The sequence below is a fragment of the Sceloporus occidentalis genome, unplaced genomic scaffold (genome assembly GCF_023333645.1).
Source record: "Sceloporus occidentalis isolate IW3139 unplaced genomic scaffold, rSceOcc1.0.p SCAF_2, whole genome shotgun sequence".
Taxonomy (NCBI): Eukaryota; Metazoa; Chordata; class Lepidosauria; order Squamata; family Phrynosomatidae; genus Sceloporus; species Sceloporus occidentalis.
In genome coordinates, this window is record NW_028316982.1 from 78,576,836 (window position 1) to 78,593,110 (window position 16,275).

The window sequence follows — 16,275 nt, forward strand, 5'->3', positions numbered from 1 at the left end:
AGGGGGAAACGAGAGGAGGAAAGAAACTGAGCCATTTTAAAAGTTGATGCAAAAGTGGGACAACAAAGGATTAATTGGGAATGTCCCTGCCAAATTTGGACAGTTGGAGGGTATGCTATGTTACTGACCAGCCTTCCACTGCTTTGGTTTCTCCAGATGTTTTGGATTAACATTCCTAAAAACTATGACCTATTATTATTAGATATATTGGCCGGAGTTGATTGGGTTTATAGTCCCAAAATCTGTATGGTTTTAAGTTGGAAAAGACTGTTACAGTATGCATCCTGATGAGCTGTGAAAGGTTAGGAGGGTTCCAGTCCCAGGAGTAATACCTTGAAAATAAAGGAAGCCCTGGGAATGTGAGACATTTAGCAGTTCATGGGTGTCATTAATAATAATAATTAATAATTTGTTTTATTTAGATACCGCTATTCCAAAGATCATAGCGGTGAACAGCAAGTAAGCTAATTAGCAAATAAGCTAATTTGCCCCCAACAGCCTGGGTACTCATTTTAGTGACTTCGGAAGGATGCAAGCCTGAGTCGAGCTTGGGCTCTTTTGCTGGTCTTGAACTCGCAACCTTGTGGTTTTGAGTGAATGGCTGCAGTACAGGCATTTAACCACTGCACCACCAGGGCTCCTCTTCTGTCAGTAAACCAGAAATATTCAGTGTAAAGTCCCTGTGGTGGTGATATCTCTTTTTTAAAAAAATATTTTAAGATTTCTATCCCTCACTTTAAATGCTAGAGAGTAATCCCAGGGCAGATTATTAAACTGCAATACAGGCATGCCTCAATTAACAAAGAAGCTTCTTTTTACAAAGTCTTTTATGTCCTCAAGATTCCTTTTTTTCCCTTGTCCTCTATCAAACTGAAAGCTTTTAGTAGCATCAACACTGGGAGGGTGATGAAGCAAGGCTGGAGAAACCTAGGCTTTGTGTCAAGTTGCAGCAGTATGTTTGTAGTAAACAATGCAATATAAGTTTGAGCTGGGTAATAATGGGACTCTGCTCCAGCTGCTCTTAATGTAACTATCTGTATCTGCCTACAACTGGCAAGGTAAACAGGAGCTGCCTCCAAGATCCTTTATGAACCATGTTGAATACCAAAGCACAGAGAAGAAGGAAAAACAGATAAAACTGCCTCACCAGTTACTCCCATCACATTTTTAAAAAAACATAGATCTAGTCTGGCCACAAAAATGGAAATCATAAGGAGAACTGGAGGTTAATGAATGAAAGAAAAAATGCTGGATGCATTTGGAAGAAGGTTTCAAGTGGTCCCTCAAAGATTCAAAATGTTTTTCTTTGCTTATATGAGGCTAACCTGACCCAGTTCTTTCATTTCACATGTGCATATTGCTGGTTTCAGATGAAAAGTTTGCTGAGAAAAGCTGAACTGCTCTCCTCTTCCTTCTTCTTTTGGTAGTTTACGAACCTGTCCCTATTCATTCCATGTTTATGTCTGCCTCTGGTACCAATTTTTCTGTTAAAGAAGTAATGCTCAGCAACACATCTTCTTCATTAACTGAGGCATAACTGTGCAATTATATTAGTTCAGTACAAACAAGAAAACTACAATTTAAAGCAACGGAAGACCACAGCAAGAAGAGCACATGGGTGGTTGCTATGTTGTATGTGCAGTGGTTTTGAAGTTATACTCCAAAAGTAACTTTTTTGCAGTTATGATCAAGGGCGAATTACCTCAGTGCTTATCTGAGCCCAGTCCTATGTTTCTCTTTTACCACATTTCCCTTATAGCGATTCATTTCTCCAGACTTTAACTACACATTCAGGATATATTTAATTAATAGAGAGCAAGGCCTAATTTCGCAAGGCCTCCATCTTCTCTCTCTCCTTCCCCCCATCTTCTTTTCTTTTAAAAGTACACCGTAATAATTTCTAAACAGATAATGAAAGCCTTGCCTGCCTCCTAAACTGGTTGATTTATGTGCTGTTTGCTGTTTTTGAGAACACAAAACAATTAATTTATGTGTGAAAAGAACAGTGAATTAATCCAACTGAGCCCTGGAGCCTTTAAAGACCTGCATCGTATGTTGAGCTCGTTTAAAACTTGCATTAGAAATTAATGTAGACTCAAGCCCTTTCATTTGAAAAGTGCAGCTATAGTAGCTGTCCCTGGGATATCTGCAGGATCATTATTCAGAAAGGTTAAGGGGAGTTTTATTATTTTTAAAAAAACCATATTCAGTATGTATTTTCCAGTAACAGCTCAACATGGTGCATTTCAACTTATAAAGAGAGAATTTTAAAAAGAGAGAGAAAAAAAGAAAGAAAGAAAAAGAAAGAAAGAAAGAAAGAAAGAAAGAAAAGGGAGAGCTTTTTTTTATCCACCTTCCACTTAATTTCCTTGCTGCCATGCCAGTCTGGGCTTAATTAATGTAATTGCTACCTTTGATGAAAATACTATTATCAAGATCACACATTACATTGGAAAACAGTTTTTTTCTTTAAACACATCTACTGAGGTCTCTAATTATGCATGTAACAAGTGGCTTCTGAACAAAAGACCATGTTGTCTGCAATTGCTAGGAATTGGAGCAAGGCAAATTCGAACAAAGGACAGATTAGATGTGCTCCAAGCGCCACAAAGCCCATTCCCCTGATTAATTTCCTGCAAAAACTAAAACAATCCTCTCTTTAAAAAAGAACTAACCCTCAGCTCCAGAATGATCCATATGCCGTTTGTGTCAATCTATAGGATGATAATGGCTGCAGATTTTAGCCCTGTCTAATAGTTAATAATTTAGAAAAGGAAAGCTCTTTTATCAACTTCTCTTTTCATATGTAAATAAGTACTACAAGCTCTTTAGGAATAACGAACAAAGGAAAACTGACTTCTCTTCAGAAATCAGGAGCCAAGGACCACATTTACTGTTGCAAAATCTGTGTTTCTGTGCATGGAATCTCGTTATTTTATCAATTCATCCCATGCACACGCGCGCACACACAAAAGGCATTAGTATGGATGGAGTACTTTCTTAAATTTATTCATCTGGTCTTTCAAGAGTGACACGTTTCAATCCAGAGACGTCGCCATGTTAATCTTCTGCATACGTTTCAAACCAGAATTTTTTTTTAAGTGTAACTTGTAGCCTGTTAAAAACAACATTTGTCTTGATCATAATCTTCAATGAGCATGATGTGATAAAAAAAGCCCCAAAATCTACCATTTTATGCCAGCTTTTGAGTTATATATGCACACATACATACACATATACACACCAACGTAAAGAAATCAAATCACATAATGTTGAAATGATTGTGCAACTAGCTATAAAAGGTTAAAGTGCATTAATCAAGTTAACTTTATTATGGTCATTAAGCTCTTCTGTTTTGAATGCGTTTTCTTATCAAATATTTTGGACATTCTACTACTAAGTTACTAGCTGGAGTGGCCATCCCCAGCTTTGTGCCTGTCTGATGATTTGTGCTGGCCAGAGCTGATAGGAGTTGCAGTCCCCAGCCTGTGGAAAGCACCACGTTGGGCAAGGCTGAGTTAGAGAATCAGTGTGATGTAATGGTAAGAGTGTTGGAGGTGTACTGGATCATCTTATTTGGAACTCCCCACCACCAGGCCAAGCTCACTTCACAGCACTGTTGCCGGCAGGGGAAGAATAAGATCATGAGTTTTACTACACTGAGTTCTGTGGGTGAATGATGGGATATAAATAGGATATATAAAGAACTGTGTAGGTGTGAGAGAGCCTGTGTGGGTTACGTCTCCATTATCCAAAATACTTGAGACCAGATGTGTTTTGGATTTTGGAATTTTTGGATTTGGGAGTGTTTGCATATACATTATGACGTGTCTTGCAGATGAGATGCAAATCTATACATGAAATTCATTTCTGTTTCATATACACCTTATAAACATAGCCTGAACATAATTTTATTTTATTAATTTTGTGCATGAAACAAAGTATGTGTACAGTGAGCCATCAGAAAGCAAAAGTGTCACTGTCTCGGCCATTCATGTGAACAATTTTGGATTTGGGAATATTTCAGATTTTGAAATATCAGATAAGGCAGACTCAATTAAACCACTATATTGCTAAGATTCCACTTCCATAGCCATGGCAATTTCCTATGGAATCCTGAAATTTGCAGTTTAGTGAGAGGTTTTTAGAATTATCAATCTGCAAACCAAACTACAAACCCCAGGATTCCCTAAGAAGTTCCCATGGCAATTAAAGTGGAATCATAGTGCTATAAGTGCTTAAGAGGTTATCACACAAGGGTAAAAAAGTGGAATTGAAGCAGGATAGCAACATCTATGGCCGAACCTTACCAGACAACTTTGTGACTGATCTGTAGCTTGTCTTTGGTCCAACCATGACTGTGGTGCATCTTTTCGTTGTCAGGCAAAGCCTGTCAATAGCTGTCAATTGTGCTGCTGTAGCATTAGCCCTCCCATGTGCTAAGCTTCCAGCTGCAGTTCCAGAAGCAGGCAGTCACGTAGTCATGGGCTGCATCCACACTAGAAAAATAATCCAGTTTGACACCACTTTAACTGCCATGGCTTAGTGCTATGGAATCCTGGGGTTTGTAGTTTGTGGCACCAGAGCTCTCTGACAGCAAAAACTAAATGTCTCACAAAACTACAGTTTCCAGAATTCCATAGCATTAAGCCATGGCAGCTAAAATGATGTCAAACTGGATTATTTCTGCAGTGTTGATGCAACCTCAGTGTCCTCATCTCTCCTCCTTGCTAGTCCCAAGCAAGCTAGTTTTCTACTTTTTACACTTTCTCCCACCCACTAAATCACATTGCCATAGTTGTTAAATTTTTAACACAGGAAAAAAAAAAAAGCAAAAGGCATGCTGAGTTAGACCAATAGGTTTAAGAAGCAGTCTGGGAAAGAGAGAGAGGGACCATCCACGGCAGCAACAGCTCCAGTCCTGTGACTGAATACAAATGCACTGATTCTGCAGTGTGGCAGCAGGTCTGTGTTCATTTGCATCAGGTAAGGCTCTACCATTAGGCTGAGTGAAGTGACCAGCGCAAGCAGAGGACCCAAAGTGTGTCATGAAAAAACAACAAAGTATTATGGTTCATTGTAACTCTTTGTTTGCTTCCAGAAAGAAGAGGCAAATTATCTTACGGGCCAGGATAATTGGGCTCGCATATGGTAATGCATCTCTAAATTCAGGGAATGAAGGTTATCATTTGCTGCTCTGCTTCAGGCTGCAAACTATTTTGAGCTGATCCAAGGTGCAAAGCATGATTGTTACATCCACTTGAATAAACAGGCACATCCCAGCTCCGCTGGGCTCTTAACTCAAGTGCCACTAGGCAACAGCGATTCCATCAAGCTGTAACAGAGAAATATGGGAAGCAAAGGGCCAGATTTGGTCAGACTGAGTTTTCTTCCAATGATGCTGTAGTCTCCTCAAATTTCATCACCGCCAGCTTGTTTGAAAACACGGGTTCCACTCAGAGGGAAGGAACACTCAGGAGCAACCATGTTCACCTTTTTCCTGTTGTGTGCCTTCCAGTCATTTCTGATTTACTGTGACCCCAAGGTGACCCTAATAGCTGGGTTTTCTTTTAAGAATTTGATCAGGAATGTCAGTGCCCTTGCCTTCCTCTGAAGCTGAGAGAGTGTGACTTGCTCAGTTAGGTTCCATGGCCAAGTGGGAATTCAAACCCTGATCTCCAGAGTCAATAGTCCGATGCTTAAATCATTATACAATGTTGCTTCTCCTTATCACAATCTAGGACATTTCCTCATGGACTTCATATCACAATGATTTCTTCTTCGTGGTCTCTGCGAATCATACAAATGGGTTTTACTGCGCCTGCGCAGTGCCTTCGGAAACTTCTGGAATCACTGGGCAGAGTTAACTCTGCAACATATTGAAACTTTTTGGCGGTAACTCCGCCCACCCGTTATAAGGCCCCTGCCTTCCCGCTCTTTCCCCAGTTCCTCTTTTCCGCCGCGCTAGCTGCTTCAGGGAACTTTCGCTTGCTTCTGCTTGCTTGGAATCACTTTCGTTTTTGACCTCGGACTGTATCTTGACCATTCTTTGTCTCCCGCCCCTGGTAACTTCGGACCTTCGGACTGCTGACCTCGTTTCGGATCTCCCTTTGGCTTGACGTTTTGAAGATGCCTGCGCCTTTCAAAAAGTGCGACATCTGCAAGGGCAAGGTGCCCGTTCAAGACCCGCACTCCTCCTGCCTGTTGTGCCTTGGACCCAGCCATGATCCCAAGGCTTGCACGCTCTGCGGATCCCTCTCTACTCAGGCCCGTAAGAACCGTGAGTCCCGGCTCACGTCTGCGATCGCCCTGGGGAAAGTGCAGGAGGGAGGTTCGCGGTCCTCTTCTGTCCCGCCTCTGGCGCCCCCCGCTTCATCGTCCCGGGCAAGTGTCTCCAGCGTGGGATCGGGGAGAGCAGCCGTCCCCAGTGTGGTGTGTGTCCCGGCCGGGACGCCTTCTACCACCTCCGATGTGGCCCGTGGCTCCAAACCGCCCAGCGCCACCGACAAGCCCTCCAAACGCCCCCAGAAGTCATCGGGTGCTGAGGGTACCGAACGGGCCTCCAAACCGAAGAAGGGATCGGAGGGCTCCCGTTCGAAGGAGGCTACCGAGCCTAAGGTCCATCTGGCCTCGCCTTCGTCCTCTAAGGCGTCCAAGGCATCGCGCCATGCGACACCGAAGGAGCGGACCGAGCCGGTTCAAGGGACGAGGTCACCGAGGCCCTCGTCATCGACAGCGGCTGCTGTCATCCTGGACCTCCCGGACAACCCGTTCTTCCCATCCGGGGAGCCTCCCAAGCATGGGAAGAAGAGGCGCCACGAGGAGGCTGGGCGCGACCCTGCCCCTAAGAAGGCAAAGTCCTCCAAGGATCGGACCGCTACCGACCTACCGGGACCGAAGGAGAAGAAGCGCTCTCCCTCCAAACAAGCTCGCGCCTCCGTTCCATCAGCTCCCCGTGACCAAGAACCGACGCTGGACCAAGGGACCCCGGTACCGGTCACGCCTCTGCCTCCCCCGACCATGGATTTCATCCACGGTATGGATGATACCGCGCCTCCTCGTTCCCCGGAGCACCGGTCGCCCTCTCGCTCGGCAGCTGAAGATGAAGACGACTTGCCCCACAGACAAGACGTTCCGGACCTCTTCTACGACATGCAGTCACGCCGCTACTACATGTCGGTCCCGGAGGACAGAGCCTTGAGGGAGTTCACCAAACTGAACCCCCCTCCCGCGGACCGACCTCATCCTTCCACGTCGGTTCCGACCGTGTCTGTCTATGAGAGGTCGTCGACTCCACCCCGTGGACGTGAGAGGTCGCTGTCTCCACCTCGTCGGCGCTCCCGTTCTTCGGTTGACTTCGTTCCAACCCGCCCGAGATCCCAGGCCAAGGTGACGGATCCCCTCTCCTCCGACCTGGACTCCGAAGACGAGCCGCTGTTACCCTCGGAGGCACCCTCGGACGAGGATGTCCTCTCAGGCCCGGCCTCCCCCCAGAGGTTGCACAACCCGGAGCCATCTTCGCCGTCGGACGATGTCAGGTCCTTCACGGAGCACGTGATCAGGATGGCGAGGGCCCTCGACATCGAGCTCGCGTCTGCAGCGGACGACGCCGAGGACCCGGTTGAGCGTCGGGTGCATGGTCGAGTCCCCACTCCGCCGTGCCTGCCTCTCCTTCCCTCTCTTCAGACCATCGTGAAGAGGTCTTGGGACTCTCCAGCCGCCCTTTCGGCACCCTCCCGCAAGGTGGAGTCTCTTTATAGGGTCGCCCCGGCGAGTTGTCCTTGGTTGGCCGAGCACCCCCGGCCCAACTCTGCCATCGTCGAGGGAGCCCAACACAGCTTCGTCCCGAAGCAGGCCACTTCCCCTGTCGACCGCGAGGCCAAAAAGGTGGACGGACTGGCCAAGAAGGCGTACTCGGCTTCGGCGCTTGGGGTCAAGGCCGCCAACTACACCGCGTGCATGGGGGCCTACATCCAGACCCTCATGGAGCGGATCTCCCCCCTCGTTCCAGATGTCCCAGACGACGTCCAGAGGCAGCTGGTGGAGATCAGGGACGAGGCGCACTCCATTGGAAGTTGGCTAATCACCACTTCCAGGAACCTGGTGGATTGCTCCGGGAGGGCCATGTCAGCTTCCATGGCTCTTCGGCGCCACGCTTGGCTGAGGGCCTCCGACCTCAACCCGACCGTCAGGGCTGCCATCGAGGACATGCCGATCGACGGGACCGGCCTCTTCCACGCCGAGACCGACGACCGCCTAAACCGCAAGTTTAGGATGAAGGCGGCGGCAAAGAAGCACGGCATGTCCTCCGCACCGGCTTCTCCCTTCCGGAAGCGCCAACGACCGTGGCAGCCACAAGGTCAGTCGCAGGGGACCTTCTCCCGGGACCGACAGCCCCAACAGCAGGGCTCTCAGAGGCAGCGCTTCCCCTCGCAGTCTTCCTCCTCCTCTGGCCGTCGTAACTTTCCGCCTCGGTACCGCAAGTCCCGCCGGCAGGACACCGACCAGGGGAAGAAGAGGGCCTGAAGGGACGCAGCGCACTTCGTCCCCCCTTCACCCCTCTTCTTCTTGGACATCTTGAGGCCCTATGTTAACACCTGGGCCTCTATAACATCGGACTCGTGGGTCCTCGACATCGTCCGTAGGGGTTATGCCCTCGAGTTCCAAGAGCTCCCTCCAACTGGAGCCTTCAAGTCCACTCCCCCCTCGGACACCCTTCTCGACGAAGTGCGCACCTTGCTTGCAAAGGGGGCAATCTCTCCCTTACCGCCCGACCAGTGTTTTCGGGCCTTTTTTTCCAGGTACTTCACGGTACCGAAAGCGGATGGGGGCATCAGGCCCATCCTGGACTTGAGACAATTGAACTTGTTCCTTGACTACCGTCGCTTTCGAATGGTAACCTTGGCTTCCATTCTACCTCTGCTCCACCAGGGCTTGTGGTTCGCGACCGTCGACTTGAAGGATGCCTACTTCCACATCGGCATCCGACAGTCCCACCGGAGATTCCTCGCCTTCGCTGTCGGCCCCGATTCGTACCACTACAACGTGCTCCCTTTCGGCCTGGCCACGGCTCCACGGGTCTTCACGAAGTGCATGGCACCGGTGGTGGCATACCTTCACCAGAAGGGCTTCATGGTCTTTCCCTACCTGGACGACTGGCTGTTTGCAGCCGAGTCCCAAGACGAACTGCGGGAGGCAGTCTCATTCGCCTTGCGCCTCCTGGACTCCCTCGGGCTGGTCGTCAACAAGGAAAAGTCCCACTTTACGCCGACCAGGCGGGTCAAGTTCATCGGTGCCGTCCTCGACTCCGAAAACTGCCTAGCTCTCCTTCCTCCGGGTCGGTTTCGGGCCCTGACAACATCCCTCAGGCCGTGCATCTCCCACAGAAGGGTGAGAGCCAGAGATGTCCAAGTCGCTCTGGGCCACATGGCGTCGACGACATTCGTCACCCCCTGGGCAAGACTTCGTCTTCGACCCCTCCAAGCCTGGTTCCTCTCCGTCTTCTCCCCGTTGGAGGATCCGCCTTCGAAGTGGCTCACGGTACCGAGACCGGTGGTTGCTTCCCTCAGATGGTGGCTAGACAGTTCCAACGTCTGCACCGGGATGCCCTTCCATCAACCTCAGGCACAGTTGACCCTGACAACCGATGCATCCCTGGAGGGATGGGGCGCCCACCTGCTCGACCTGGTTGTCAAGGACAGGTGGTCCACACAAGACAAGCGCCTCCACATCAACGCCTTGGAAATGCTTGCTGTGGGAAAGGCTTTGAGAGCGCTCGAGTTTGCAGTCTCGGGAAGGGTGGTCCTCCTCAGGACGGACAACACCACCGTGATGTACTACATCAACAAACAAGGTGGTACCAGATCCAGGACCTTACTCGATCTCACACTCCGCATCTGGGATTGGTGCATCCAGAGACGCGTCCTCCTCCAAGCGATTCACCTTCCCGGAGAGGACAACGAGCTGGCAGACCGCCTCAGCAGATCTTCTTCGGTGTGCCACGAGTGGAGGCTCCATCCCGAGACGGTCAGCGACCTCTTCGATCGGTGGGGAACCCCCCGGATCGACCTCTTCGCAACCAGCTGGAACAGCCACTGTCCCCAGTTCTGCTCCAGGAAACGAATGGACGGATCCCTCGGAGACGCATTCGCTTTCCTTTGGTCGGGAGAGCTCCTCTACGCTTTCCCTCCGTTCCCTCTCATCATCAGGGTGGTGTCCAAGATGGCTACGGACCGCTCGCATGCGATCCTCATCACCCCGTGGTGGCCGAGACAGCCGTGGTTCGCATCCCTTCTCCACCTCTCCAGGAGATGCTTTCTCCGTCTCGACCCTCGCCCGGACCTACTTTCGATCCAGGACGGCCGGATTCTCCACCCCGACATCGAGAGCCTGCCGCTGGTGGCCTGGAGGATTCGGCGCTGACTACCTTGCCGGAATCGGTGAGGGCGGTGATCCTGGCCGCGAGGAAACCTTCCACCCAGCGCTCCTATGCCCTGAAATGGAGGAGATTTTGCCTCTTCCTTGACCAGAAGGGCTTGTCTCCTGCACAGGTGTCCACTCCAGTGGTGTTGGAGTTCCTGATGGCACTTTTGGATAGAGGGCTGTCCCTCACATCCATCAAATGCTACCTGTCTGCCATCTGTGCCAAATACCAGTTCGGGGGGAGGGTTTCTTTCTTCAAAGACCCCTTGGTGAAGGGGTTCCTGAAGGGTTGTTTAAACCTTTATCCTCCTGTGTCGGTGCCTACGCCGGCTTGGAGCTTGGAGTCGGTATTGTCCGCCCTCCAATCCAAGCCCTTTGAACCGATGGCCACAGCGGACTTGAGACTATTGACTTGGAAAACCGTTTTTCTTGTGGCCATCACCTCTGCCCGCCGTGCGGGCGAACTCTGTGCTTTACGTAGGGACCAGCCATTCCTGAGGTTCCACAAGGACAAGGTGGTCCTCCGGACGGACATTACCTTCCTGCCTAAGGTAGTGTCTGCCTTTCACATGTGCCAGGACATTGTGTTGCCCACTCTCGCATCCAATCCTACATCGGATGAGGAGCGACGCCTGCACTCTCTTGATGTCAGGAGGGCACTAGCCTTCTACCTGGACAGAACTGCTGCCTTCACTCGGTCCGAGAGACTCTTCCAGTGCTACTCGGTACCGAGGAAGGGGTTGCCTGTGTCTGCGCAGAGGTTGTCCAAATGGGTGGCTGGCACCATCCGCCTCTGCTATGAACTGATAGGCAAGCCTCTCCCTGGCAGGGTTCGGTCTCACTCCACAAGGGCAATGTCAGCATCCTCCGCGTTCCTCTCGGGGATTCCTTTGGAGGATGTCTGTAAGGCTGCTGTCTGGTCCCAACCACTGACTTTTATTAAGCACTATAGGTTGGACACCAGGGCCATCAGAGACGCAGCTTTCGGGAGGGCTGTGTTGGTTTCAGGGTTGCATTGATTGCACTACTGATGCTTATGTTTCAGCATTTATGGATACAATGCCGCTGTTTACAGTCTGTTGAATGTTGTTTGCACAATTCATTGGGACTGGTCTTGCACGACCGTGTGTCCTCTTCTCAGGTTTAGCAATGTTGCTGCTATACATTGATCTGGACATGGACAAAAAGACTGACTCCCTTTGGGATTCAAGGTGTTTATTGTTACAATAAATATACCTTTGGTTTACCATAGCTTTGGTTTCAGGACACTCCCTCCGCCACATACCTAAGCTTGTCAGTCTAAACCCATTTGTATGATTCGCAGAGACCACGAAGAAGAAGGACAGGTTGCTTACCTGTAACAGTATTTCTTCGAGTGGTCATCTGCGAATACATACAAATCCCACCCGTCCGTCCCCTCAGTGTCCTGCTCTCATTGGCTCTCTTCCGTCGCCTGCTTGGCGGAAAAATTGCGGAACTGGGGAAAGAGCGGGAAGGCAGGGGCCTTATAACGGGTGGGCGGAGTTACCGCCAAAAAGTTTCAATATGTTGCAGAGTTAACTCTGCCCAGTGATTCCAGAAGTTTCCGAAGGCACTGCGCAGGCGCAGTAAAACCCATTTGTATGTATTCGCAGATGACCACTCGAAGAAATACTGTTACAGGTAAGCAACCTGTCCTTCTGGGAAATGCTTTTACAGGTCTTACATAAAACTATTTCCTTGGGAGTCCTTTATGGCCAGGCATGAACTTATCAGGTGCAAAGAAAATTAACATCTGAACAAGAGAGTCTTTGATTCACTATTCCCTTCTCTGGGATTCAGTGTAGTGTCTAGCCATAATTTTAGGCTCTTTCTGAGGTGGAAGAAAATGAAAGGAAAAAACTTTTGATAGTAAATGGTAAGATATATATTAGATACAGATTTATCTTATGCAGAGGAGGCATTATATGAAACCACATTTCTTCTGATATTATTTACAAGCAAAAGTGTACCACAGCAAGTAGTTTCTTGAGATCTTTTCTCATTCATTAAAAGCCCTAGTGCGCACAGTCTGTTTTCATAAATTATCAGTAATGTCAGAATACTATTAGAGGACTTAGTTTTTTTGGGGGGTTTTCAGGCTATGAGCCATGTTCTAGAAGAGTTTATTCCTGATGTTTCACCAGCAGTTGTGGCTGACATCTTCAGAGAATGCTGGCATGGAAGAGAGTGGGGTACATATACTGTTGATGGAGGGAAAATGATTTGCATTTTAATCTGTGTATTTTTCTGTTGTTGAATGGCAAGGCCTACAAGGTGTCTATTTACTTAATGATCCATTGTGTACTGGGAATCCCCCTTAGCCTTTCATTTGCATTTGCTGCATCTTGCTTTTGGTGTTTTTCAGGACTAGTAGCCAAACTTGGTTTACGTTAAGAGTTTCTTCTTTCTTGCTGAAATTGACCAGGTGTTTAAGGATTTCAATGGCTTCCCTGTGCATCCTGACTTGATAGTTTTTGGCATGGTCCAGAATTTCAGTGTTTTTAAGCAGCATTTTATACCCAGGATGGTTTATAATATGTTCTGCTCTGATAGCTTTTAGGGCTGAAGGGCGGGGTATAAATACCATAAATAAACAAATACTGTTTTTTTCCAGCTGGCCCAATCTGCAGTGTCTCTTGTGTTCCTTGATTTGTGTCTGAACACTTGTTTGGTGGTCCCTATGTAGATTTGTCCACAGCTGCATGGTATACAGTAAGTTCCTGCAGCTGTGAGAGGGTCTCTCCTGTCTTTCGCTGAGCGCAGCATTTGTTGGATTTTCTTGGTTGGTCTGTAGATTGCCTGGAGTTTGTGTTTCATAGCTCGAAAAACCAACAAAAACTATGGAAGCCTTTGATTTAATATTAGATAACAATTATTAAAGTACAGTTTCTTTAGGAATTTTTTCTTAAGGCATTTAATGTTCATGAATCTCTAGGACTTGAGTGCATTTGTGGGTTTCAGTAATTAAAATGTGAGATGCAGAATTGTCTACGGTTTATACAGTTTGTATGTGTATAAAAATATGATTAGCAATAGCAATCCTTTTTGTGTCCTGTAGGGTTATGTGTTAAGCTCTATAGAAGGCCGTGTTGCAGTTGAATATTTGGATCCAAGTCTGGAGGTGCAGAAGAAAAAATATGCTTTCAAATGTCATAGACTGAAGGAGAATAACATTGAACATATTTATCCAGTTAATGCCATCTCTTTCCACAATGTCCATAACACATTTGCCACAGGTAATATAGAAACACAATTAATCTTATTGTTGCTGATTACTGACAGTCTGATCAGATCCATCAGTTATATTGCTCATGTTCATCTGAAATGGTACTTTTCTCCTGTGAGTTTTTTAATAAGTTCCTTTTAAACAACCCCAAATTTATAGTTTAATTATAATCTGAAACATATCATTCTACTTTGTAGTTGGTTTGCACAATAGTAAATCTGGTAAGACAGTTGTGTTTGACATTATTCTATAGTAACCTAGACAAAATATCTTAAGTTCTTGCACTACATGCACAGTCCTGTGAAGAAAATAGTTGAGGTTTTACTTCTCAGTCCAGGCTTAATGGTAAGAAACTACAGAAATAAGTGATGATTTGTCCTAATCATGTTAAATCTGTCTGTAGGTGGTTCTGATGGTTTTGTCAATATCTGGGATCCATTCAATAAAAAGAGACTCTGCCAGTTCCATCGCTATCCTACCAGTATAGCATCACTAGCCTTCAGTAATGATGGAACCACTCTTGCAATAGCATCATCATATATGTATGAAATGGATGACATTGAACATCCTGAAGATGGTATCTATATTCGCCAAGTGACAGATGCCGAAACAAAACCCAAGTGAGTATGCTTCACCTGTATTTGAGCTTTTTCTATCGTTTATTCCAGGATTTATTAATTTTCCTAAATTCATGAATAGCATTATTGATTCATGGTAGATAGTGCAGCTTGACAGTAGGACTGGAGTTGATTTTATCTTGTTCTCCCCAAGCTTTCAATATCCGTAGGTTGATAGACGGCTGGTGGATAAAACTGTCTACTTGTTTTGTAGCAGAAGAATGTCAAATTCATTCTTCTTGAATAGGCACTATTATATGAAAGCATAGTATTTATTACTAGCTCATTGCTTTAAAATTAACTTGAGGAATTCAGGATAATTCCTATGGACAAATCTAATTATATTGGATCTTTAAGATTTCAAACTATCGGCAGTCTTTTTGTGCATAGATTTAGGCTGTAATTTGCAATATGCCACAGCTGAACTGGATATAGGAATTGAATAAATTGCAAGAAAAGAATTTTAAAGTGATGTGTAGCTGTTTGATGACCAATGTTATGTCACCTAGCAAAGGAAATAACTTTCATTGCCTAGAGCTCAAGAATCTACACAAAAGCTAGATGTGTTGTGAAATTTTTTTCCTTAGCTACACGTACATTCAGTTTTGCAACTTCAGCATATTGGAGTGGCAAGAAAATATGTTTCCAAAAATTGTGTTTGGAAGCTTTTTGTATTGACTGTTTCCACTATCAACTGTTGGCCTGCCTACTAATACCATAAATGTCTTCAGAATGGAAGAGGGGAGAAGGGAAGGGGGAACACAGTTGCATGTAGGGGAAAAACCTGAAATGTCCTTTATGATATTGTATGCATGCATTTTAGTAAAACAGTAAGAACACCTAACATTGAAATGGAAAATTCTCTTATTGTGCAGGAGAGCAAAGGAGATACATTCATGCTGTTTCCTATTCAGAGCTCTTGACTAAGCTGTCTTCCTTCTTTACTGTGTGTATAAGTGTGTGCTGAGTGATCACACAAGTGAGGGAGAGGGGCTTATGTAGTCATATATGATTTGTGTAGACTCATTTACCTAAGTAAAAAATTGACAGAGTAAGAAGACTATGAGTGGTCTCAACACCTGATGCATTGTTTGTAATTTGTATCATGCAGCATTCCCAGGTTGTGTATCCCTTATCCAAAATGCTTGAGACAGAAGTGTTTTGGATTTTGGAATTTGGAATACCTGTATTTGCATATGTATACATTAATATCATGGGGATGGGACCCAGGTCTAAAAATTAATTTCACTTATAGTTCATTTACACCTTATACACATAGCCTGAAGGTAGTTTTGTACAATATTTTAATAATTTTGTGCACAAAACAAAGTTGGTGTACATTGAACCATCAGAAAGCAAAGGTGTCACTGTTTCAGCTATCCATGAAAAAAGTTTTGGTTTTTGGAGTATTTTGGGTTTCAGAATTCTGAATAAGGAAAATTCAACCTGTATTCCATATTTATAATTGAACCAGACTGTACAGTCCTTTATTAGTCTTCATGGAAATCAGTGACCAGAACGTTTTCCATACCCATTTCATCAGAGTAGTGATTTCAGCAGCACAATGCATGTCAGAAAAAATGCTGCAGAAATTCAGGATCCCTGAGAGCAGCAGTTATTATTTCAAAATTTATACACTTGTCCCTCCCTTTTCACAGACTTGGAGTCCACGGTCTCACTCTTCGCCAGAGGGATCAAATAAAGTGCGTAGGCCATTATTTTCCATGGGACTCGAATATTTGTGAGTCACCATGTTCGTGGGGGGAAGGTTCAAAATGGATCCCCATGAATTGGGAGGGGCTACAGTATTTCCCTTTTCCCAAGATTCCATATGGCAATTCAGTAAAAAAAAAAAACAAGTCAGTAATTGAGATGCAGGGAAGCAATATGTTGGAGAAGGTTACTGATTGTGATTGATTTCCCCAAGATGTCCTGATAGTGAATATCCTCTAAATTTGCTCACAACTCTTATTAAAATTTCAAGTTATG